General features: G+C 46.0%; 9 non-coding genes across 9 annotated transcripts; all 9 read right to left on the bottom strand.

The window, feature by feature from the left end:
- Window positions 1-7,830: 7,830 nt before the first annotated feature.
- On the bottom strand, window positions 7,831-7,994 carry LOC135032734 (U1 spliceosomal RNA). The gene has a single exon (XR_010228214.1). It is a non-coding gene; the product is annotated as a U1 spliceosomal RNA (small nuclear RNA).
- A 655-nt stretch (window positions 7,995-8,649) lies between these two features.
- On the bottom strand, window positions 8,650-8,812 carry LOC135032689 (U1 spliceosomal RNA). The gene has a single exon (XR_010228174.1). It is a non-coding gene; the product is annotated as a U1 spliceosomal RNA (small nuclear RNA).
- Window positions 8,813-8,964: 152 nt separating this feature from the next.
- LOC135032750 (U1 spliceosomal RNA) lies at window positions 8,965-9,128 on the bottom strand. Its single transcript, XR_010228230.1, has one exon. It is a non-coding gene; the product is annotated as a U1 spliceosomal RNA (small nuclear RNA).
- A 674-nt stretch (window positions 9,129-9,802) lies between these two features.
- On the bottom strand, window positions 9,803-9,965 carry LOC135032682 (U1 spliceosomal RNA). Its single transcript, XR_010228167.1, has one exon. It is a non-coding gene; the product is annotated as a U1 spliceosomal RNA (small nuclear RNA).
- A 152-nt stretch (window positions 9,966-10,117) lies between these two features.
- Window positions 10,118-10,281, bottom strand: LOC135032741 (U1 spliceosomal RNA). The gene has a single exon (XR_010228221.1). It is a non-coding gene; the product is annotated as a U1 spliceosomal RNA (small nuclear RNA).
- Window positions 10,282-10,952: 671 nt separating this feature from the next.
- On the bottom strand, window positions 10,953-11,115 carry LOC135032699 (U1 spliceosomal RNA). Its single transcript, XR_010228183.1, has one exon. It is a non-coding gene; the product is annotated as a U1 spliceosomal RNA (small nuclear RNA).
- Window positions 11,116-11,267: 152 nt separating this feature from the next.
- LOC135032740 (U1 spliceosomal RNA) lies at window positions 11,268-11,431 on the bottom strand. The gene has a single exon (XR_010228220.1). It is a non-coding gene; the product is annotated as a U1 spliceosomal RNA (small nuclear RNA).
- A 6,067-nt stretch (window positions 11,432-17,498) lies between these two features.
- On the bottom strand, window positions 17,499-17,572 carry TRNAN-AUU (transfer RNA asparagine (anticodon AUU)). The gene has a single exon. It is a non-coding gene; the product is annotated as a tRNA-Asn (tRNA).
- Window positions 17,573-22,540: 4,968 nt separating this feature from the next.
- On the bottom strand, window positions 22,541-22,696 carry LOC135032711 (U1 spliceosomal RNA). The gene has a single exon (XR_010228191.1). It is a non-coding gene; the product is annotated as a U1 spliceosomal RNA (small nuclear RNA).
- Window positions 22,697-23,037: the final 341 nt, after the last annotated feature.

The following is a 23,037-nucleotide window of genomic DNA, read 5'->3' as shown; positions in this document are numbered from 1 at the left end:
AAATGCAGGCACATGCGTATGCTCTTAGCAATTTTTGCAGTTGGATCACTTATTGTGATTGCAATCCAACCTGAATCAGGCCCTATTACCTATCACAATGCGCTGCGGGCAGTACAAAATTGGTTTAATATAGGAGAAAAACCCCCAGACCTGTGCTCCTTAACTGTACCTGGTGGCTAGTGGAGCGGCTGCCCAGTAATCAGTGTCCACGCCAGTGCGCACACGGTCCACCCCCTACGGCCACGCTCCCCTTCATCAGCGGCCTCGTGATCCGGAAGGGCGGTGTGTGTGTGACTGACCTTAGGAAGAAACCGGAGCCTCCGCTGCAGTGACCCAGCAACCAGGGCACGGGAGTATACACACGTGCATTGAGATTGATAGGGAGAGGACGTGGCTGGCGTCCTCTCCGTTTAGATTAGAAGATAGAGACGAGTGACATTTGATTTACTACTAATTTGGGGAGCAGTTGAACTTGTCAGGAGTACTCAGTAGTGCAGAGTTTTGCTGATAGTGACCACCAGTTTTATTATTTATAATCCGTTCTCTGCCTGAAAAAAAACGATACACATACCATATCTGTGCTCAGCCTCAGTGTGCTGCATGATATATCATCTATGTATATCTGACTGTGCTGAGTGCTCACTGCTCACACAGCTTAATTGTGGGGGAGACTGGGGAGCAGTTATAGCAGGAGTACAGTGCACACTTTTGCTGCCAGTGTGACCACCAGTATATTGTCTGCCTGAAAAAGTTAAACACTCCTGTGGTGTTTTTTTTTTTATTCTATAAACGCATTCTGCTGACAGTGTCCAGCAGGTCCGTCATACATATATTATATAAATATTTATCTGCAGTAGTGTTATATTTTTTTTTTTCATCTTTATCATCTCTATATTAGCAGACGCAGTACGGTAGTCCACGGCTGTGGCTATCTCTGTGTCGTCAGTGCTCGTCCATAATTGTATACCTACCTACCTGTGGTGGTTTTTTTTTTTCTATCTTCTTCATACTAGTAGTTTAGGAGTCTACTGACAGTGTCCACCAGGTCCATCATTATATTATATACCTACAGTAGTAATATATTTATTATATTATCTATACTAGCAGACGCAGTACGGTAGTCCACGGCTGTGGCTATCTCTGTGTCGTCAGTGCTCGTCCATAATTGTATACCTACCTACCTGTGGTGGGGTTTTTTTTTTATCTTCTTCATACTAGTAGTTTAGCAGTCTGCTGACAGTGTCCACCAGGTCCGTCATTATATTATATACCTACAGTAGTAATATATTTATTATATTATCTATACTAGCAGACGCAGTACGGTAGTCCACGGCTGTACCTACCTCTGTGTCGTCAGTGCTCGTCCATAATTGTATACCTACCTGTGGTGGGGTTTTTTTTTCTATCTTCTTCATACTAGTAGTTTAGGAGTCTGCTGACAGTGTCCACCAGGTCCGTCATTATATTATATACCTACAGTAGTAATATATTTAGTATATTATCTATACTAGCAGACGCAGTACGGTAGTTCACGGCTGTACCTACCTCTGTGTCGTCACTCGTCCATAATTGTATACCTAACTGTGGTGGTTTTTTTTTTCTATCTTCTTCATACTAGTAGTTTAGCAGTCTGCTGACAGTGTCCACCAGGTCCGTCATTATATTATATATACCTACAGTAGTTATATATATTTTTTTTTATATCATTAATTATCATCTCTATACTAGCAGACGCAGTACGGTAGGCCACGGCTGTGGCTATCTCTGTGTTGTCAGTGCTCGTCCATAATTGTATACCTACCTACCTGTGGTGGAAGTTTTTTTCTATCTTCTTCATACTAGTAGTTTAGCAGTCTGCTGACAGTGTCCACCAGGTCCGTCATTATATTATATATACCTACAGTAGTTATATATATATTTTTTTTATATCATTAATTATCATCTCTATACTAGCAGACGCAGTACGGTAGTCCACGGCTGTAGCTACCTCTGTGTCGTCAGTCACTCGTCATCCATAAGTATACTAGTATCCATCCATCTCCATTGTTTACCTGAGGTGCCTTTTAGTTGTGCCTATTAAAATATGGAGAACAAAAATGTTGAGGTTCCAAAAATAGGGAAAGATCAAGATCCACTTCCACCTCGTGCTGAAGCTGCTGCCACTAGTCATGGCCGAGACGATGAAATTCCATCAACGTCGTCTGCCAAGGCCGATGCCCAATGTCATAGTACAGAGCATGTAAAATCCAAAACACAAAAGATCAGTAAAAAAAGGACTCAAAAATCTAAATAAAAATCATCGGAGGAGAAGCGTAAACTTGCCAATATGCCATTTACCACACGGAGTGGCAAGGAACGGCTGAGGCCCTGGCCTATGTTCATGGCTAGTGGTTCAGCTTCACATGAGGATGGAAGCACTCAGCCTCTCGCTAGAAAAATGAAAAGACTTAAGCTGGCAAAAGCACAGCAAAGAACTGTGCGTTCTTCAAAATCACAAATCCACAAGGAGAGTCCAATTGTGTCGGTTGCGATGCCTGACCTTCCCAACACTGGACGTGAAGAGCATGCACCTTCCACCATTTGCACGCCCCCTGCAAGTGCTGGAAGGAGCACCCGCAGTCCAGTTCCTGATAGTCAGATTGAAGATGTCAGTGTTGAAGTACACCAGGATGAGGAGGATATGGGTGTTGCTGGCGCTGGGGAGGAAATTGACAAGGAGGATTCTGATGGTGAGGTGGTTTGTTTAAGTCAGGCACCCGGCGAGACACCTGTTGTCCGTGGGAGGAATATGGCCATTGACATGCCTGGCGAAAATACCAAAAAAATCAGCTCTTCGGTGTGGAAGTATTTCAACAGAAATGCGGACAACAGGTGTCAAGCCGTGTGTTGCCTTTGTCAAGCTGTAATAAGTAGGGGTAAGGACGTTAACCACCTCGGAACATCCTCCCTTATACGTCACCTGCAGCGCATTCATCATAAGTCAGTGACAAGTTCAAAAACTTTGGGCGACAGCGGAAGCAGTCCACTGACCAGTAAATCCCTTCCTCTTGTAACCAAGCTCACGCAAACCACCCCACCAACTCCCTCAGTGTCAATTTCCTCCTTCCCCAGGAATGCCAATAGTCCTGCAGGCCATGTCACTGGCAATTCTGACGAGTTCTCTCCTGCCTGGGATTCCTCCGATGCATCCTTGAGTGTAACGCCTACTGCTGCTGGCGCTGCTGTTGTTGCTGCTGGGAGTCGATGGTCATCCCAGAGGGGAAGTCGTAAGACCACTTTTACTACTTCCACCAAGCAATTGACTGTCCAACAGTCCTTTGCAAGGAAGATGAAATATCACAGCAGTCATCCTGCTGCAAAGCGGATAACTGAGGCCTTGGCATCCTGGGCAGTGAGAAACGTGGTTCCGGTATCCATCATTACTTCAGAGCCAACTATAGACTTGATTGAGGTACTGTGTCCCCGGTACCAAATACCATCTAGGTTCCATTTCTCTAGGCAGGCGATACCGAAAATGTACACAGACCTCAGAAAAAGACTCACCAGTGTCCTAAAAAATGCAGTTGTACCCAATGTCCACTTAACCACGGACATGTGGACAAGTGGAGCAGGGCAGACTCAGGACTATATGACTGTGACAGCCCACTGGGTAGATGTATTGACTCCCGCCGCAAGAACAGCAGCGGCGGCACCAGTAGCAGCATCTCGCAAACGCCAACTCTTTCCTAGGCAGGCTACGCTTTGTATCACCGCTTTCCAGAATACGCACACAGCTGAAAACCTCTTACGGCAACTAAGGAAGATCATCACAGAATGGCTTACCCCAATTGGACTCTCCTGTGGATTTGTGGCATCGGACAACGCCAGCAATATTGTGCGTGCATTATATCTGGGCAAATTCCAGCACGTCCCATGTTTTGCACATACCTTGAATTTGGTGGTGCAGAATTATTTAAAAAACGACAGGGGCGTGCAAGAGATGCTGTCGGTGGCCACAAGAATTGCGGGACACTTTCGGCGTACAGGCACCACGTACAGAAGACTGGAGCAACACCAAAAACGCCTGAACCTGCCCTGCCATCATCTGAAGCAAGAAGTGGTAACGAGGTGGAATTCAACCCTCTATATGCTTCAGAGGATGGAGGAGCAGCAAAAGGCCATTCAAGCCTATACATCTGACCACGATATAGGAGGTGGAATGCACCTGTCTCAAGCGCAGTGGAGAATGATTTCAACGTTGTGCAAGGTTCTGCAACCTTTTGAACTTGCCACACGTGAAGTCAGTTCAGACACTGCCAGCCTGAGTCAGGTCATTCCCGTCATCAGGCTTTTGCAGAAGAAGCTGGAGACATTGAAGGAGGAGCTAAGACAGAGCGATTCCGCTAGGCATGTGGGACTTGTGGATGGAGCCCTTCATTCGCTTAACCAGGATTCACGGGTGGTCAATCTGTTGAAATCAGAGCACTACATTTTGGCCACCGTGCTCGATCCTAGATTTAAAACCTACGTTGTATCTCTCTTTCCGGCAGACACAAGTCTGCAGGGGTTCAAAGACCTGCTGGTGAGAAAATTATCAAGTCAAGCGGAACTTGATCGGTCAACAGCTCCTCCTTCACATGCTCCCGCAATTGGGGGTGCGAGGAAAAGGCTCAGAATTCCGAGCCCACCCGCTGGCGGTGATGCAGGGCAGTCTGGAGCGACTGCTGATGCTGACATCTGGTCCGGACTGAAGGACCTGCCAACGATTACGGACATGTCGTCTACTGTCACTGCATATGATTCTCTCACCATTGAAAGAATGGTGGAGGATTATATGAGTGACCGCATCCAAGTAGGCACGTCAGACAGTCCGTACGTATACTGGCAGGAAAAAGAGGCAATTTGGAGGCCCTTGCACAAACTGGCTTTATTCTACCTAAGTTGCCCTCCCACAAGTGTGTACTCCGAAAGAGTGTTTAGTGCCGCCGCTCACCTTGTCAGCAATCGGCGTACGAGGTTACTTCCAGAAAATGTGGAGAAGATGATGTTCATTAAAATGAATTATAATCAATTGACCAGCAGCAATTGCCTCCACAAAGTACACAGGGAGCTGAGATGGTGGATTCCAGTGGGGACGAATTGATAATCTGTGAGGAGGGGGATGTACACGGTGATGAATCGGAGGATGATGATGAGGTGGACATCTTGCCTCTATAGAGCCAGTTTGTGCAAGGAGAGATTAATTGCTTCTTTTTTGGTGGGGGTCCAAACCAACCCGTCATTTCAGTCACAGTCGTGTGGCAGACCCTGTCACTGAAATGATGGGTTGGTTAAAGTGTGCATGTCCTGTTTATACAACATAAGGGTGGGTGGGAGGGCCCAAGGCAATTCCACCTTGCACCTCTTTTTTCTTTTATTTTTCTTTGCGTCATGTGCTGTTTGGGGAGTGTTTTTTGGAAGGGCCATCCTGCGTGACACTGCAGTGACACTCCTAGATGGGCCAGGTGTTTGTGTCGTCCACTTGGGTCGCTGAGCTTAGTCACACAGCTACCTCATTGCGCCTCTTTTTTTCTTTGCGTCATGTGCTGTTTGGGGAGTGTTTTTTGGAAGGGCCATCCTGCGTGACACTGCAGTGCCACTCCTAGATGGGCCAGGTGTTTGTGTCGGCCACTTGGGTCGCTGAGCTTAGTCACACAGCTACCTCATTGCGCCTCTTTTTTTCTTTGCGTCATGTGCTGTTTGGGGAGTGTTTTTGGAAGGGCCATCCTGCGTGACACTGCAGTGCCACTCCTAGATGGGCCAGGTGTTTGTGTCGGCCACTTGGGTCGCTGAGCTTAGTCACACAGCTACCTCATTGCGCCTCTTTTTTTCTTTGCGTCATGTGCTGTTTGGGGAGTGTTTTTTGGAAGGGCCATCCTGCGTGACACTGCAGTGCCACTCCTAGATGGGCCAGGTGTTTGTGTCGGCCACTTGGGTCGCTGAGCTTAGTCACACAGCTACCTCATTGCGCCTCTTTTTTTCTTTGCGTCATGTGCTGTTTGGGGAGTGTTTTTTGGAAGGGCCATCATGCGTGACACTGCAGTGCCACTCCTAGATGGGCCAGGTGTTTGTGTCGGCCACTTGGGTCACTGAGCTTAGTCATCCAGCGACCTCTGTGCAAATTTTAGGACTAAAAATAATATTGTGAGGTGTGAGGTGTTAAGAATACACTGAAAATGAGTGGAAATTATGGTTATTGAGGTTAATAATACTCTGGGATCAAAATGACTCCCAAATTCTATGATTTAAGCTGTTTTTTAGGGTTTTTTGAAAAAAACACCCGAATCCAAAACACACCCGAATCCGACAAAAAAAATTCGGTGAGGTTTAGCCAAAACGCGTTCGAACCCAAAACACGGCCGCGGAACCGAACCCAAAACCAAAACACAAAACCCGAAAAATTTCCGGTGCACATCTCTAGTGGCCATGCCATGTCACTGTGCAGGAGCCAGCACCGCTCACACACTAGTCCCCGGTGCAGCCCCCAACCCCCGGGACACCCGGAGCAACAAAATGTAGATTCAGGCCACCAGGCCACGCCCCTACCTATGAAACCATGCCTCCTTTTTACCATTGCGCTGCTTATCTGCGCGCACTGCATTACAATCTCCCTCGCCACCTCTCTGGGTGTCACCAGTGATAGTGACACCTCTGCCATGCTTGTAGCAGCTGGTCCTAAGATCTACGCCTCAAGCCCTGAGTGTTTGCCCTTGTGACTTGTTGATCATCATAGCAAAGCAGATGCTTACAGAAAACTGCAGGGGCTTAGATTGAAAATAAAAAAAATTGATGGGTATAAGGTAGAGAGGAGCGGGTTCGGTTCTCCGAGAACCGAATTCCCCACGAACTCCACGTGGTTTACACTGGTACGAGGCAGGCTCGGTTGTTCCCGCCTGACTCGGAAAACTTGAACAAGGGAAAATGTCATCATCCCGCTGTCGGATTCTCGCGAGATTCGGATTCCATATAAAGAGCTGCGCGTTGCCGCCATTTTTACTCGTGCATTGAAGAGAGAGCGGAGAGGACGTGGCTATGTTCTCTCAGTGGAAATCTCAATATCAGTGCTCAGTATCAGTGGATACTTATTGCTGCTCAGTAATACTAGTAGTGTGTCTCTCCTGCTCAGTGTCAGTTCTCAGTAGTATCCTCATCAGTGCTCAGTATCACTGCTCATTGTCTTGTGCTGCATTGTTGTGCTCAGCATACTACAGTACATTACTAATAGTCCAGTGCTGCATCTTGCTGCTCAGTGTCAGTTCTAGTATCCTCATCAGTGCTCACTATCACTGCTCATTGCATTGTGGTGTTCTGTATACTACAGTAACATAGTAATATAGTAACATATAGTAACATAGTTTTTGAGGTTGAATAGAGGCAAATTGCCCATCGTGTTCAACCTGTTTTAAGTTGTGATGATTCTACATACTTGCTGAATAATGTTTTATGACTAGTTAGCTACTACAACTCATGTTACCCCCGGATTAACCATGTTGATATTTTAAGTATTATAACCTTGGATAGCTTTTTCATTCAGAAATGTATCCATTCCTTTTTTAAATCCAATTACAGAGTCCGCCATTACCACCTTCCCTGGCAGGGAATTCCACATCCTGATTGCCCTAACAGTGAAGATCATAGTATCTCACCTGGCAGGTAAGTAGGAGTTGGGCCAGAGCTGTGGAGGATTGCTGCTCGGGCACCCCCTGTCAAGTGAAGGAGATCCAACTGAGGCAGCACAAGGGAACTCTCGAAAGAAGAACAAGGCTAGAGGAAGATCTGAGACAAAGAAATCTGACTTTTACCAGAGCTGACCAGAGGAAAGCACAAACACAGTCCCCCACTACCACAAATAATGCAGTCGAGTTTCCCACATTTGGGGAAATCACAGGGGTCAGCATACCCAGAATGCAATGAATGAACCTCACCCTGGGAGAACAATCTTCATGACCATGGTATCGCCTATGCAAAATAAGTATGATTTGGGATAGGGCTGGGGAGGGCCGCTGCTCAGGCACATCTCTGTCAAGTAAAGGAGATTCAACTGAGGCAGCACAAGGGAACTCTCATCTGGGGACAACAACTGCAGGGAGAACACATATTTTCAGATGAACATGGGAGGGCAGAAGGCTGCCTAATACTGAAGCACCCCCAAACAACAAACCAAATGCAACAACTAGTACAAGCATTCCTGGGGGAAGTTCTGCAGAAGACGGATTTGCATACGGTGATGTCATCCAAGCAGTGGGCCAAAGTTGGCTGGAACCCTCATCTGCATATGAAAAGAGAAAAGGGGTATGCAGGGCATGGCGGCCTTTTGCGGCGCTTGGATGACCCTTAGTTCGCATTAAACACCCCCACCCTCCTTCGGTGTGGGGCTCATGTTGACAATGCCCCAGCCCCTGAAGCATTCAAGCTGATTTCTTACAGCAGCTTGGCACTGTAACAGCTCCAGAGCTGCTCTGTAAGGCAAGTAAAAGGGTGTGTAGTTTGCATTGTGCATTGGAAGGCACAAAGTAAGCAGACAGGAGGAGAAGTCAGGATAGTGCACAAGGGTATAAAAGGGAGGGGCTCAAGAAAAAAGAAGTGGAAACAGACAGCAAACTAGGCTGGAGAGAGACCTGAGACAAAAAGATCTGAATTATACAAGAGCCGACCAGGGGAAACACAAATTATGCAGTCAAGTTTCCCACATTTGGGGAAATCGCAGGGGCAGCACACCCAGAGTGCAATGGGTGAGCCTTGCCCTGGGAGAAGCACCTTCATGATCATAGTATCTCACCTGGTAGGTAAGTAGGAGTTGGGCTTGAGCTGGGGAGGGTCGCTGCTCGGGCACCCCCCTGTCAAGTGGAGGAGATCCAACTGAGGCAGCACAAGGGAACTCTCGAAAGAAGAACAAGGCTAGAGGAAGATCTGAAACAAAGAAATCTGACTTTTACCAGAGCTGACCAGAGGAAAACACAAACACAGTCCCCCACTACCACAAATAATGCAGTCGAGTTACCCACATTTGGGGAAATCACAGGGGTCAGCATACCCAGAATGCAATGAATGAACCTCACCCTGGGAGAATAATCTTCATGACCATGGTATCTCCTATGCAAAATAAGTATGATTTGGGATAGGGCTGGGGAGGGCCGCTGCTCAGGCACATCTCTGTCAAGTAAAGGAGATTCAACTGAGGCAGCACAAGGGAACTCTCATCTGGGGACAACAACTGCAGGGAGAACACATATTTTCAGATGAACATGGGAGGGCAGAAGGCTGCCTAATACTGAAGCACCCCCAAACAACAAACCAAATGCAACAACTAATGCAAGCATTCCTGGGGGAAGGCCTGCCGCAGATGGATTTGCATATGGTGATGTCATCCAAGCAGTGGGTCAAAGTTGGCTTCAACCTTCGTCTGCATATGAAAAGAGAAAAGGGGCGTGCAGGGCATGGCGGCCTTTTGCGGTGCTTGGATGACCCTTAGTTTGCATTAAACACCCCCACCCTCCTTCGGTGTGGGTCTCATGTTGGCCATGCCCCAGCCCCTGAAGCATTCAAGCTGATTTCTTGCAGCAGCTTGGCACTGTAACAGCTCCAGAGCTGCTCTGTAAGGCAAGTAAAAGGGTGTGGGCCCTGCAGCACTACCTGTAGTTTGCATTGTGCATTGGAAGGCACAAAGTAAGCAGACAGGAGGAGAAGTCAGGATAGTGCACAAGGGTATAAAAGGGAGGGGCTCAATAAAAAAGAAGTGGAAACAGACAGCAAACTAGGCTGTAGAGAGACCTGAGACAAAGAGATCTGAATTATACGAGAGCCGACCAGGGGAAACACAAATTCTGCAGTCAAGTTTCCCACATTTGGGGAAATCGCAGGGGCAGCACACCCAGAGTGCAATGGGTGAGCCTTGCCCTGGGAGAAGCACCTTCATGATCATAGTATCTCACCTGGCAGGTAAGTAGGAGTTGGGCTAGAGCTGGGGAGGGTCGCTGCTCGGGCACCCCCCTGTCAAGTGAAGGAGATCCAACTGAGGCAGCACAAGGGAACTCTCGAAAGAAGAACAAGGCTAGAGGAAGATCTGAGACAAAGAAATCTGACTTTTACCAGAGCTGACCAGAGGAAAACACAAACACAGTCCCCCACTACCACAAATAATGCAGTCGAGTTACCCACATTTGGGGAAATCACAGGGGTCAGCATACCCAGAATGCAATGAATGAACCTCACCCTGGGAGAACAATCTTCATGACCATGGTATCTCCTATGCAAAATAAGTATGATTTGGGATAGGGCTGGGGAGGGCCGCTGCTCAGGCACATCTCTGTCAAGTAAAGGAGATTCAACTGAGGCAGCACAAGGGAACTCTCATCTGGGGACAACAACTGCAGGGAGAACACATATTTTCAGATGAACATGGGAGGGAAGAAGGCTGCCTAATACTGAAGCACCCCCAAACAACAAACCAAATGCAACAACTAGTGCAAGCATTCCTGGGGGAAGGCCTGCAGCAGATGGATTTCCATATGGTGATGTCATCCAAGCAGTGGGTCAAAGTTGGCTTCAACCCTCGTCTGCATATGAAAAGAGAAAAGGGGCGTGCAGGGCATGGCGGCCTTTTGCGGCGCTTGGATGACCCCTAGTTCGCATTAAACACCTCCACCCTCCTTCGGTGTGGGGCTCATGTTGGCTATGCCCCAGCCCCTGAAGCATACAAGCTGATTTCTTGCAGCAGCTGGGCACTGTAACAGCTCTAGAGCTGCTCTGTACGGCAAGTAAAAGGGTGTGGGCCCTGCAGCACTACCTGTAGTTTGCATTGTGCATGGGAAGGCACAAAGTAAGCAGACGGGAGAAGTCAGGAGAGTGCGCAAGGGCATAGAAGGGAGCAGCTCAAGAAAAGAGAAGTGGAAACAGACAGCAAACTAGGCTGGAGAGAGACCTGAGACAAAGAGATCTGAATTATACGAGAGCCGACCAGGGGAAACACAAATTATGCAGTCAAGTTTCCCACATTTGGGGAAATCGCAGGAGCAGCACACCCAGAGTGCAATGGGTGAGCCTTGCCCTGGGAGAAGCACCTTCATGATCATAGTATCTCACCTTGCAGGTAAGTAGGATTTGGGCTAGAGCTGGGGAGGGTCGCTGCTCGGGTACCCCCCTGTCAAGTGAAGGAGATCCAACTGAGGCAGCACAAGGGAACTCTCGAAAGAAGAACAAGGCTAGAGGAAGATCTGAGACAAAGAAATCTGACTTTTACCAGAGCTGACCAGAGGAAAGCACAAACACAGTCCCCCACTACCACAAATAATGCAGTCGAGTTTCCCACATTTGGGGAAATCACAGGGGTCAGCATACCCAGAATGCAATGAATGAACCTCACCCTGGGAAAACAATCTTCATGACCATGGTATCGCCTATGCAAAATAAGTATGATTTGGGATAGGGCTGGGGAGGGCCGCTGCTCAGGCACATCTCTGTCAAGTAAAGGAGATTCAACTGAGGCAGCACAAGGGAACTCTCATCTGGGGACAACAACTGCAGGGAGAACACATATTTTCAGATGAATATGGGAGGGCAGAAGGCTGCCTAATACTGAAGCAACCCCAAACAACAAACCAAATGCAACAACTAGTGCAAGCATTCCTGGGGGAAGGCCTGCAGCAGATGGATTTGCATATGGTGATGTCATCCAAGCAGTGGGTCAAAGTTGGCTTCAACCCTCGTCTGCATGTGAAAAGAGAAAAGGGGCGTGCAGGGCATGGCGGCCTTTTGCGGCGCTTGGATGACCCCTAGTTCGCATTAAACACCTCCACCCTCCTTCGGTGTGGGGCTCATGTTGGCTATGCCTCAGCCCCTGAAGCATTCAAGCTGATTTCTTGCAGTAGCTGGGCTCTGTCACAGCTCCAGAGCTGCTCTGTACGGCAAGTAAAAGGGTGTGGGCCCTGCAGCACTACCTGTAGTTTGCATTGTGCATTGGAAGGCACAAAGTAAGCAGACGGGAGAAGTCAGGATAGTGCGCAAGGGCATAGAAGGGAGCAGCTCAAGAAAAGAGAAGTGGAAACAGACAGCAAACTAGGCTGGAGAGAGACCTGAGACAAAGAGATCTGAATTATACGAGAGCCGACCAGGGGAAACACAAATTATGCAGTCAAGTTTCCCACATTTGGGGAAATCGCAGGAGCAGCACACCCAGAGTGCAATGGGTGAGCCTTGCTGTCACGTTTGAATAGAGAAAGTAGGATCACAAATTATATGTGATCTAAGGTGTGGTGATTACCTGCAGGAATAATCACCAATAATGTTTTCAAGTGACTGTATATATATAATTTTGTATTCTTTCAGCCGAGATGTGACAACATGGCTGACATGCAATGTCCTGCATTTGACCCCCATAGGTCCAGGCCAAGAGAGATCTGCAGTCCATTTAAAGTAATCCAAAACTGGGATTGATATTTTAGCTTTTATTTTTACTTAAAGTACAATAACTTTTACCATTTTAATTTGTTTTAATAGTATATTGACAGTATTATTTTCATTCAAAAATCCACTTAATTTTCTTTACCCTATTATTAAAATGGTAATTGACAAAAACAAACTACATTGTCACCAGAAGAGCAATACAAAATGTACAAGTGATATATTAAAATCATCTTTCCAGCTTGAATTTCAATGATGCATTGGGGCAACAATTTTGTGAGAAACATCTTCACCCTTAAATAAAGATTTTCTTAATTCCTTACCTGTGTGCTAATTAGATATCACCTTGTTTTCACATTAAACAGACTTCCACATGAGAAAGCAGCATGAGAATGCTTATTAGCCTTTGTCAGTATGTACTTTTGCAAAGTGTCGCTGTGGCGCAATCAGTTAGTGTGTACGGCTATTAACCAAAAGGTTTGTGGTTCAATCCCACCCAGGGATGTAGTTGACCTTGTTATCAGATTTTGGTGATCTTTAAGTAGACAAGTCAAAATTTCGAAAACCCCTGTTATGGTGTAGGGTACCTGGCCTTCTTGCTGCAATTGTTCATGCCGTTGGCTTGTGTTCTGTTGAATGCCACGTTCTGCCACGTTCTGCGGCATGCTTAAGGTGTGAGCTGGTAAGATGCTCACCTTAGTTTAACAATAAATCCTTTCCTCGAAATGTCCGTCTCCCTGGGCACAGTACCTATAACTGGAGTCTGGAGGAGGGGCATAGAGGGAGGAGCCAGTTCACACCCTTTGAAAGTCTTAAAGTGCCCATGTCTCTTGCGGATCCCGTCTATACCCCATGGTTCTTAATGTGACCCCAGCATCCTTTACGGACTAAGAGAAAAGGATGCCCTTGTGTACTATCCTGACTTCTCCTCCCGTCTGCTTACTTTGTGCCTTCCAACGCACAATGCGAACTACAGGTGGTGCTGCAGGGCCCACACCCTTTTACTTGCCTTACAGAGCAGCTCTGGAGCTGTTACAGTGCCCAGCTGCTGCAAGAAATCAGCATGAATGCTTCAGGGGATGGGGCATGGCCAACATGAGCCCCACACCAAAGGAGGGTGGGGGTGTTTAATGCGAACTAGGGGTCATCCAAGCACTGCAAAAGGCCGCCATGCACTGCATGCCCCTTTTCTCTTTTTATATGCAGATGAGGGTTCCAGCCAACTTTGGCCCACTGCTTGGATGACATCACCGTATGCAAATCAGTCTGCTGCAGACCTTCCCCCAGGAATGCTTTTACTAGTTGTTGGATATGGTTTGATATTTGATGGTGCTTCAGTATTAGGCAGCCTTCCGCCCTCCCATGTTCATCTGAAAAGATGTGGTCTCCCTGCAGTTGTTGTCCCCAGACGAGAGTTCCCTTGTGCTTCCTCAGTTGAATCTCCTTAACTTGACGGGGGAGGGGCTGCCCGAGCTGCCACCCTCCCCAGCCCTATCCCAACTCATACTTATTTTACATATTAGATCTCTTGATCATGAAGATTGTTCTCAAAGGGTGAGGTTCATCCATTATATTTTAAAATAGGAAGGTACAAATTACATATTTGAATTGCATCTATGTGCTGGATTCAAATGCCCCCCCCCCCCCTTCCTTTCTCAATTGTGCCAGTCAGCAGCTATTCTAAGGTTGCTGCCAATGGGTGTGACACATTAATTTCTTCTGTGGGGTACACTGGACTCCACAAGGATTCACATTGGGGTGTAGAGTAGGATCTTGATCTGAGGCACCAACCGGCTCAAAGCTTTTGACTGTTCCCAAGATGCTCAGCGCATCCTCCTCTATAACCCCGCTTCCATGAACAGGGAGCTCAGTTTGTAGTTGGTGCCTTCAGTAGCAGGCCACTTAACAGGGGCCTGCCTCAGGCAGCCTATTCTTAGCTATTAATTTTGACAAGAAAAGAAGAACTTGTTTTATGAGAATATACAAGGGCTGCAGCAGGCTAGGTCTAATAGACATCTTTACTGCAGCTTCATCACTCCCAGCGGCGCTGTATACTCCCGTGCCCTGGTTGCTGGGTCACTGCAGCGGAGGCTCCGGTTTCTTCCTAAGGTCAGTCACACACACACCGCCCTTCCGGATCACGAGGCCGCTGATTAAGGGGAGCGTGGCCGTAGGGGGTGGGCCGTGTGCGCACTGGGGTGGACACTGATTACTGGGCAGCCGCTCCACTAGCCACCAGGTACAGTTAAGGAGCACAGGTCTGGGGGTTTTTCTCCTATATTAACCCAATTTTGTACTGCCCGCAGCGCATTGTGATAGGTAATAGGGCCTGATTCAGGTTGGATTGCAATCACAATAAGCGATCCAACTGCAAAAATTGCTAAGAGCATACGCATGTGCCTGCATGCGATCGCCTCTGCCTGTCAATCGGGGCAGGGGGGGAGAGTGGGGTCAGCAACACTCCATTTCCAAGTCAGGGATGGAGCAGTGCGGGGGCAAGGCTTCAAAATGGGGTCTGCAATGGAGGAGACACAGGGGGCGTGGTCACAGCGGCTGTATGACATCACATTCAGCCGCTGTGATCACAAAAATGGTGGCGGCTTCCTGCGCGCACATACAGTCTGCACCAGCAGGAGGCTACACCATTGTTTATGATCACGCTGAACTGCAGTGCGACTGCAATTACAGCATGGTCAAGAAGGGAGGTGTCATACTGGGTGGCCATGCCCTGTCACTGTGCAGGAGCCAGCACCGCTTACACACTAGTCCCCGGGTGCAGCCCCCAACCCCCGGGACACCCGGAGCAACAAAATGTAGATTCAGGCCACCAGGACACGCCCCTACCTATGAAATCATGCCTCCTTTTTACCATTGCGCTGCTTATTTGCATGCACTGCATTACAATCTCCCTCGCCACCTCTCTGGGTGTCACCAGTGATAGTGACACCTCTGCCATGCTTGTAGCAGCTGGTCCAAAGATCTATGCCTCAAGCCCTGAGTGTTTGCCCTTGTGACTTGTTGATCATCATAGCGAAGCAGATGCTTACAGAAAACTGCAGGGGCTTAGATTGAAAATAAAAAAAATTGATGGGTATAAGGTAGAGAGGAGCGGGTTCGGTTCTCCGAGAACCGAATTCCCCACGAACTCCACGTGGTTTACACTGGTCTGAGGCAGGCTCGGTTGTTCCCGCCTGACTCGGAAAACCTGAACAAGGGAAAATGTCATCATCCCGCTGTCGGATTCTCGCGAGATTCGGATATTATATATAGAGCTGCGCGTTGCCGCCATTTTTACTCGTGCATTGAAGAGAGAGCGGAGAGGACGTGGCTATGTTCTCTCAGTGGAAATCTCAATATCAGTGCTCAGTATCAGTGGTTACTTATTGCTGCTCAGTAATACTAGTAGTGTGTCTCTCCTGCTCAGTGTCAGTTCTCAGTAGTATCCTCATCAGTGCTCAGTATCACTGCTCATTGTCTTGTGCTGCATTGTGGTGCTCAGCATACTACAGTACATTACTAATAGTCCAGTGCTGCATCTTGCTGCTCAGTGTCAGTTCTAGTATCCTCATCAGTGCTCACTATCACTGCTCATTGCATTGTGGTGTTCTGTATACTACAGTAATATAGTAACATATAGTAACATAGTTTTTGAGGTTGAATAGAGGCAAATTGCCCATCGTGTTCAACCTGTTTTAAGTTGTGATGATTCTACATACTTGCTGAATAATGTTTTATGACTAGTTAGCTACTATAACTCATGTTACCCCCGGATTAACCATGTTGATATTTTAAGTATTATAACCTTGGATAGCTTTTTCATTCAGAAATGTATCCATTCCTTTTTTAAATCCAATTACAGAGTCCGCCATTACCACCTTCCCTGGCAGGGAATTCCACATCCTGATTGCCCTAACAGTGAAGAACCCTTTCCTCCATTGCATTCTGAACTTTCCTCCAGTCGCAGCGAGTGACCACGTGTTCTTTTAATAAATAATTCCTCTGATAACTCTTTGTTATGTATCTTTACATATTTGAAGATATTAATAATATCTCCTCTTAGGCACCTCTTTTCTAGTGTATACATATTCAGCCTAGTAAGTCTTTCCTTATAGTCCAGTACTTTTAGGCCTTTAATCAATTTAGTCTTCAGGATCTCTCGGACTTCCATGAGCAGCAGAGTAGTGCAATGGAAGGATGCTGGGCCCATAACCCAGAGGTCGATTAATCGAAACTATCCTCTGCTATGTGCATTTTTTTTTTATAATTAAAGTAATCAAAAACTGGGATTGATATTTTGGCTCTTTTATTTTTACTTAAAGTACAATAACTTTTATCATTTTAATTTGTTTTAATAGTATATTGACAGCATTGTTTTCTTTAAAAAATCCACTTAATTTTCTTTACCCTATTACTGAAATGGTAATTGACAAAAACAAACTACATGGTCACCAGAAGAGCAATGCAAAATGTACAAGTGATATATTAAAATCATCTTCCATCTTGAATTTCAATGATGCATTGGGACAACAATTTTGTGAGAAACATCTTCACCCATAAAGAAAGATTTTCTTAATTCCTTATCTGTGTGCTGATTAGATATTACCTTGTTTTCACATTAAACAGACTTCCACATGAGAAAGCAGCAAGGATGCAGTAACGTTTATGTTTCCTGGTGTCAACCTGTATTATTTCAGTAGACATTGAAATGAGGATGCATCTTGCTGCCTTTCCAATGTAGCAAGTTTAATTCAGTAATAGGTGAAAAAACATTCCTACAAAGGTGTTAATCAGAGACTTGGCTTTGTGGACACTTTTCAGAGAGCAAATTTGTTAGCATAAAAATAAAGTCAGAAAATGAAGAGCTGTTTAATCACTCAATTGGACTTTTCTGCCAGCATAATTTTTTTTTCTCTGCAACCCACTGCTAAATTGTGCTTCCTAGCTGTTTTTTATAAAATCACTTAATCAAATCTAACTTTGATTACATCAGAGAAGGCCAGGTACCCTACACCATAAGAGGGGGTTTGAAAATTTGACTTGTCTACTTAAAGATCACCAAAATCTGATCACAAGGTCAATTACATCCCTGGGTGGGATTGAACCACCAACCTTTTGGTTAATAGCCAAACATGCTAACCGATTGCACCACAGAGACACCTCGTAAAAGTCCATTCAGACAAAGGCTAATAAGCATTCATCTAGAACGTTTCCTAGAAAAACTTTAAAAAGTCAATAATCTGGAGAGTTTTTGTAAGAAACACATTGCTACTTTCCCATGATGAGTGAGTGCTTCAGGATCTCTTGCACTTACATGAGCAGCAGAGTACTGCAACGGAAGCATGCTGGGCCCATAACCCAGAGGTAGGCAGATTGAAACTATCTTCTGCTATATGCATTGTTTTTTGTTAATTAAAGTAATCCAAAACTGGGATTGATATTTTGGCTCTTTTATTTTTACTTAAAGTACAATAACTTTTACCATTTTAATTTGTTTTAATAGTATATTGACAGTATTGTTTTCTTTCAAAAATCCACTTAATTTTCTTTACCCTATTATTAAAATGGTAATTGACAAAAACAAACTACATTGTCACCAGAAGAGCAGCACAAAATGTACAAGTGATATATTAAAATCATCATTCCAGCTTGAATTTCAATGATGCTTTGGTGCAACAATTTTGTGAGAAACATCTTCACCCATAAAGAAAGATTTTCTTAATTCCTTACCTGTGTGCTGATTAGATATCACCTTGTTTTCACATTAAACAGACTTCCCCATGAGGAAGCAGCAAGGATGCAGTGACGTTTATGTTTCCTGGTGTCAACCTGTATTATTTCAGTAGACATTGAAATGAGGATGCATCTTGCTGCCTTTCCAATGAAGCAAGTTTAATTCAGTAATAGGTGAAAAACCATTCCTACAAAGGTGTTAATCAGAGACTTTACTTTGTGGACATTTTTCAGAGAGCAAATTTGTTAGCATAAACATAAAATCAGAAAATGAAGAGCTGTTTAATCACTCAATTGGACTTTTCTGCCAGCATAGTTTTTTTTCTCTGCAACCCACTGCTAAATTGTGCTTCCTAGCTGTTTTTTATAAAATCACTTAATCAAATCTAACTCTGATTACATCAGAGAAGGCCAGGTACCCTACACCATAAGAGGGAGTTTGACATTTTGACTTGTCTACTTAAAGATTACCAAAATCTAATCACAAGGTCAATTACATCCATGGGTGGGATTGAACCACCAACCTTTTGGTTAATAGCCAAACATGCTAACCGATTGCACCACAGAGACACCTCGTAAAAGTATATACTGACAAAGGCTAATAAGCATTCATCTAGAACGTTTCCTAGAAAAACTTTAAAAAGTCAATAATCTGGAGAGTTTTTGTAAGAAACACATTGGTACTTTCCCATGATGAGTGAGTGCTTCAGGATCTCTTGCACTTACATGAGCAGCAGAGTACTGCAACGGAAGCATGCTGGGCCCATAACCCAGAGGTAGGCAGATTGAAACTATCCTCTGCTATATGCATTGTTTTTTGTTAATTAAAGTAATCCAAAACTGGGATTGATATTTTGGCTCTTTTATTTTTACTTAAAGTACAATAACTTTTACCATTTTAATTTGTTTTAATAGTATATTGACAGTATTGTTTTCTTTCAAAAATCCACTTAATTTTCTTTACCCTATTATTAAAATGGTAATTGACAAAAACAAACTACATTGTCACCAGAAGAGCAGTACAAAATGTACAAGTGATATATTAAAATCATCTTTCCAGCTTGAATTTCAATGATGCTTTGGTGCAACAATTTTGTGAGAAACATCTTCACCCATACCCAAGACTTACTAGGCTGAATATGTATACACTAGAAAAGAGGTGCCTAAGAGGAGATATTATTAATATCTTCAAATATGTAAAGATACATAACAAAGAGTTATCAGAGGAATTATTTATTAAAAGAACACGTGGTCACTCGCTGCAACTGGAGGAAATTCAGAATGCAATGGAGGAAAGGGTTCTTCACTGTTAGGGCAATCAGGATGTGGAATTCCCTGCCAGGGAAGGTGGTAATGGCAGACTCTGTAATTGGATTTAAAAAAGGAATGGATACATTTCTGAATGAAAAAGCTATCCAAGGTTATAATACTTAAAATATCAACATGGTTAATCCGGGGGTAACATGAGTTATAGTAGCTAACTAGTCATAAAACATTATTCAGCAAGTATGTAGAATCATCACAACTTAAAACAGGTTGAACACGATGGGCAATTTGCCTCTATTCAACCTCAAAAACTATGTTACTATATGTTACTATATTACTGTAGTATACAGAACACCACAATGCAATGAGCAGTGATAGTGAGCACTGATGAGGATACTAGAACTGACACTGAGCAGCAAGATGCAGCACTGGACTATTAGTAATGTACTGTAGTATGCTGAGCACCACAATGCAGCACAAGACAATGAGCAGTGATACTGAGCACTGATGAGGATACTACTGAGAACTGACACTGAGCAGGAGAGACACACTACTAGTATTACTGAGCAGCAATAAGTAACCACTGATACTGAGCACTGATATTGAGATTTCCACTGAGAGAACATAGCCACGTCCTCTCCGCTCTCTCTTCAATGCACGAGTAAAAATGGCGGCAACGCGCAGCTCTATATATAATATCCGAATCTCGCGAGAATCCGACAGCGGGATGATGACATTTTCCCTTGTTCAGGTTTTCCGAGTCAGGCGGGAACAACCGAGCCTGCCTCAGACCAGTGTAAACAACGTGGAGTTCGTGGGGAATTCGGTTCTCGGAGAACCGAACCCGCTCCTCTCTACCTTATACCCATCAATTTTTTTTATTTTCAATCTAAGCCCCTGCAGTTTTCTGTAAGCATCTGCTTCGCTATGATGATCAACAAGTCACAAGGGCAAACACTCAGGGCTTGAGGCATAGATCTTTGGACCAGCTGCTACAAGCATGGCAGAGGTGTCACTATCACTGGTGACACCCAGAGAGGTGGCGAGGGAGATTGTAATGCAGTGCGTGCAAATAAGCAGCGCAATGGTAAAAAGGAGGCATGATTTCATAGGTAGGGGCGTGGCCTGGTGGCCTGAATCTACATTTTGTTGCTCCGGGTGTCCCGGGGGTTGGGGGCTGCACCCGGGGACTAGTGTGTAAGCGGTGCTGGCTCCTGCACAGTGACAGGGCATGGCCACCCAGTATGACACCTCCCTTCTTGACCATGCTGTAATTGCAGTCGCACTGCAGTTCAGCGTGATCATAAACAATGGTGTAGCCTCCTGCTGGTGCAGACTGTATGTGCCCGCAGGAAGCCGCCACCATTTTTGTGATCACAGCGGCTGAATGTGATGTCATACAGCCGCTGTGACCACGCCCCCTGTGTCTCCTCCATTGCAGACCCCATTTTGAAGCCTTGCCCCCGCACTGCTCCATCCCTGACTTGGAAATGGAGTGTTGCTGACCCCACTCTCCCCCCCTGCCCCGATTGACAGGCAGAGGCGATCGCATGCAGGCACATGCGTATGCTCTTAGCAATTTTTGCAGTTGGATCGCTTATTGTGATTGCAATCCAACCTGAATCAGGCCCTATTACCTATCACAATGCGCTGCGGGCAGTACAAAATTGGGTTAATATAGGAGAAAAACCCCCAGACCTGTGCTCCTTAACTGTACCTGGTGGCTTGTGGAGCGGCTGCCCAGTAATCAGTGTCCACCCCAGTGCGCACACGGCCCACCCCCTACGGCCACGCTCCCCTTAATCAGCGGCCTCGTGATCCGGAAGGGCGGTGTGTGTGTGACTGACCTTAGGAAGAAACCGGAGCCTCCGCTGCAGTGACCCAGCAACCAGGGCACGGGAGTATACAGCGCCGCTGGGAGTGATGAAGCTGCAGTAAAGATGTCTATTAGACCTAGCCTGCTGCAGCCCTTGTAGATTCTCATAAAACAAGTTCTTCTTTTCTTGTCAAAATTAATAGCTCAGAATAGGCTGCCTGAGGCAGGCCCCTGTTAAGTGGCCTGCTACTGAAGGCACCAACTACAAACTGAGCTCCCTGTTCATGGAAGCGGGGTTATAGAGGAGGATGCGCTGAGCATCTTGGGAACAGTCAAAAGCTTTGAGCCGGTTGGTGCCTCAGATCAAGATCCTACTCTACACCCCAATGTGAATCCTTGTGGAGTCCAGTGTACCCCACAGAAGAAATTAATGTGTCACACCCATTGGCAGCAACCTTAGAATAGCTGCTGACGGGCACAATTGAGAAAGGAAGGGGGGGGGGCATTTGAATCCAGCACATAGATGCAATTCAAATATGTAATTTGAACCTTCCTATTTTAAAATATAATGGATGAACCTCACCCTGTGAGAACAATCTTCATGATATAGAGATCTCATATGCAAAATAAGTATGAGTTGGGATAGGGCTGGGGAGGGTGGCTGCTCGGGCAAGCCCCTCCCCCGTCAAGTTAAGGAGATTCAACTGAGGAAGCACAAGGGAACTCTCGTCTGGGGACAACAACTGCAGGGAGACCACATCTTTTCAGATGAACATGGGAGGGCGGAAGGCTGCCTAATACTGAAGCACCATCAAATATCAAACCATATGCAATAACTAGTACAAGCATTCCTGGGGGAAGGTCTGCAGGAGACGAATTTGCATACGGTGATGTCATCCAAGCAGTGGGCCAAAGTTGGCTGGAACCCTCATCTGCATATGAAAAGAGAAAAGGGTTATGCAGGGCATGGCAGCCTTTTGCGGTGCTTGGATGACCCCTAGATCGCATTAAACACCCCCACCCTCCTTTGGTGTGGGGCTCATGTTGGCCATGCCCCATCCCATGAAGCATTCAAGCTGATTTCTTGCAGCAGCTGGGCACTGTAACAGCTCCAGAGCTGCTCTGTAAGGCAAGTAAAAGGGTGTGGGCCCTGCAGCACTACCTGTAGTTTGCATTGTGCGTTGGAAGGCACAAAGTAAGCAGACGGGAGAAGTCAGGATAGTGCGCAAGGGCATAGAAGGGAGCGGCTCAAGAAAAAAAGAAGTGGAAACAGACAGCAAACTAGGCTGGAGAGAGACCTGAGACAAAGAGATCTGAATTATACGAGAGCCGACCAGAGGAAACACAAATTATGCAGTCAAGTGTCCCACATTTGGGGAAATCGTAGGAGCAGCACACCCAGAGTGCAATGGGTGAGCCTTGCCCTGGGAGAAGCACCGTCCTGATTATAGTATCTCACCTGGGTGTGCTGCCCCTGCGATTTCCCCAAATGTGGGAAACTTGACTGCATAATTTGTGTTTCCCCTGGTCGGCTCTCATATAATTCAGATCTCTTTGTCTCAGGTCTCTCTCCAGCCTAGTTTGCTGTCTGTTTCCACTTCTTTTTTCTTGAGCCCCTCCCTTCTATACCCTTGTGGACTATCCTGACTTCTCCTCCTGTCTGCTTACTTTGTGCCTTCCAATGCACAATGCAAACTACAGGTAGTGCTGCAGGGCCCACACCCTTTTACTTGCCTTACAGAGCAGCTCTGGAGCTGTTACAGTGCCAAGCTGCTGCAAGAAATCAGCTTGAATGCTTCAGGGGCTGG

The sequence above is a fragment of the Pseudophryne corroboree genome, unplaced genomic scaffold, assembly GCF_028390025.1.
Source record: "Pseudophryne corroboree isolate aPseCor3 unplaced genomic scaffold, aPseCor3.hap2 scaffold_551, whole genome shotgun sequence".
NCBI classification, from domain to species: domain Eukaryota; kingdom Metazoa; phylum Chordata; class Amphibia; order Anura; family Myobatrachidae; genus Pseudophryne; species Pseudophryne corroboree.
Note: the sequence above shows the minus strand (reverse complement) of the source record. Positions and strands in the feature narration are given on the sequence as shown.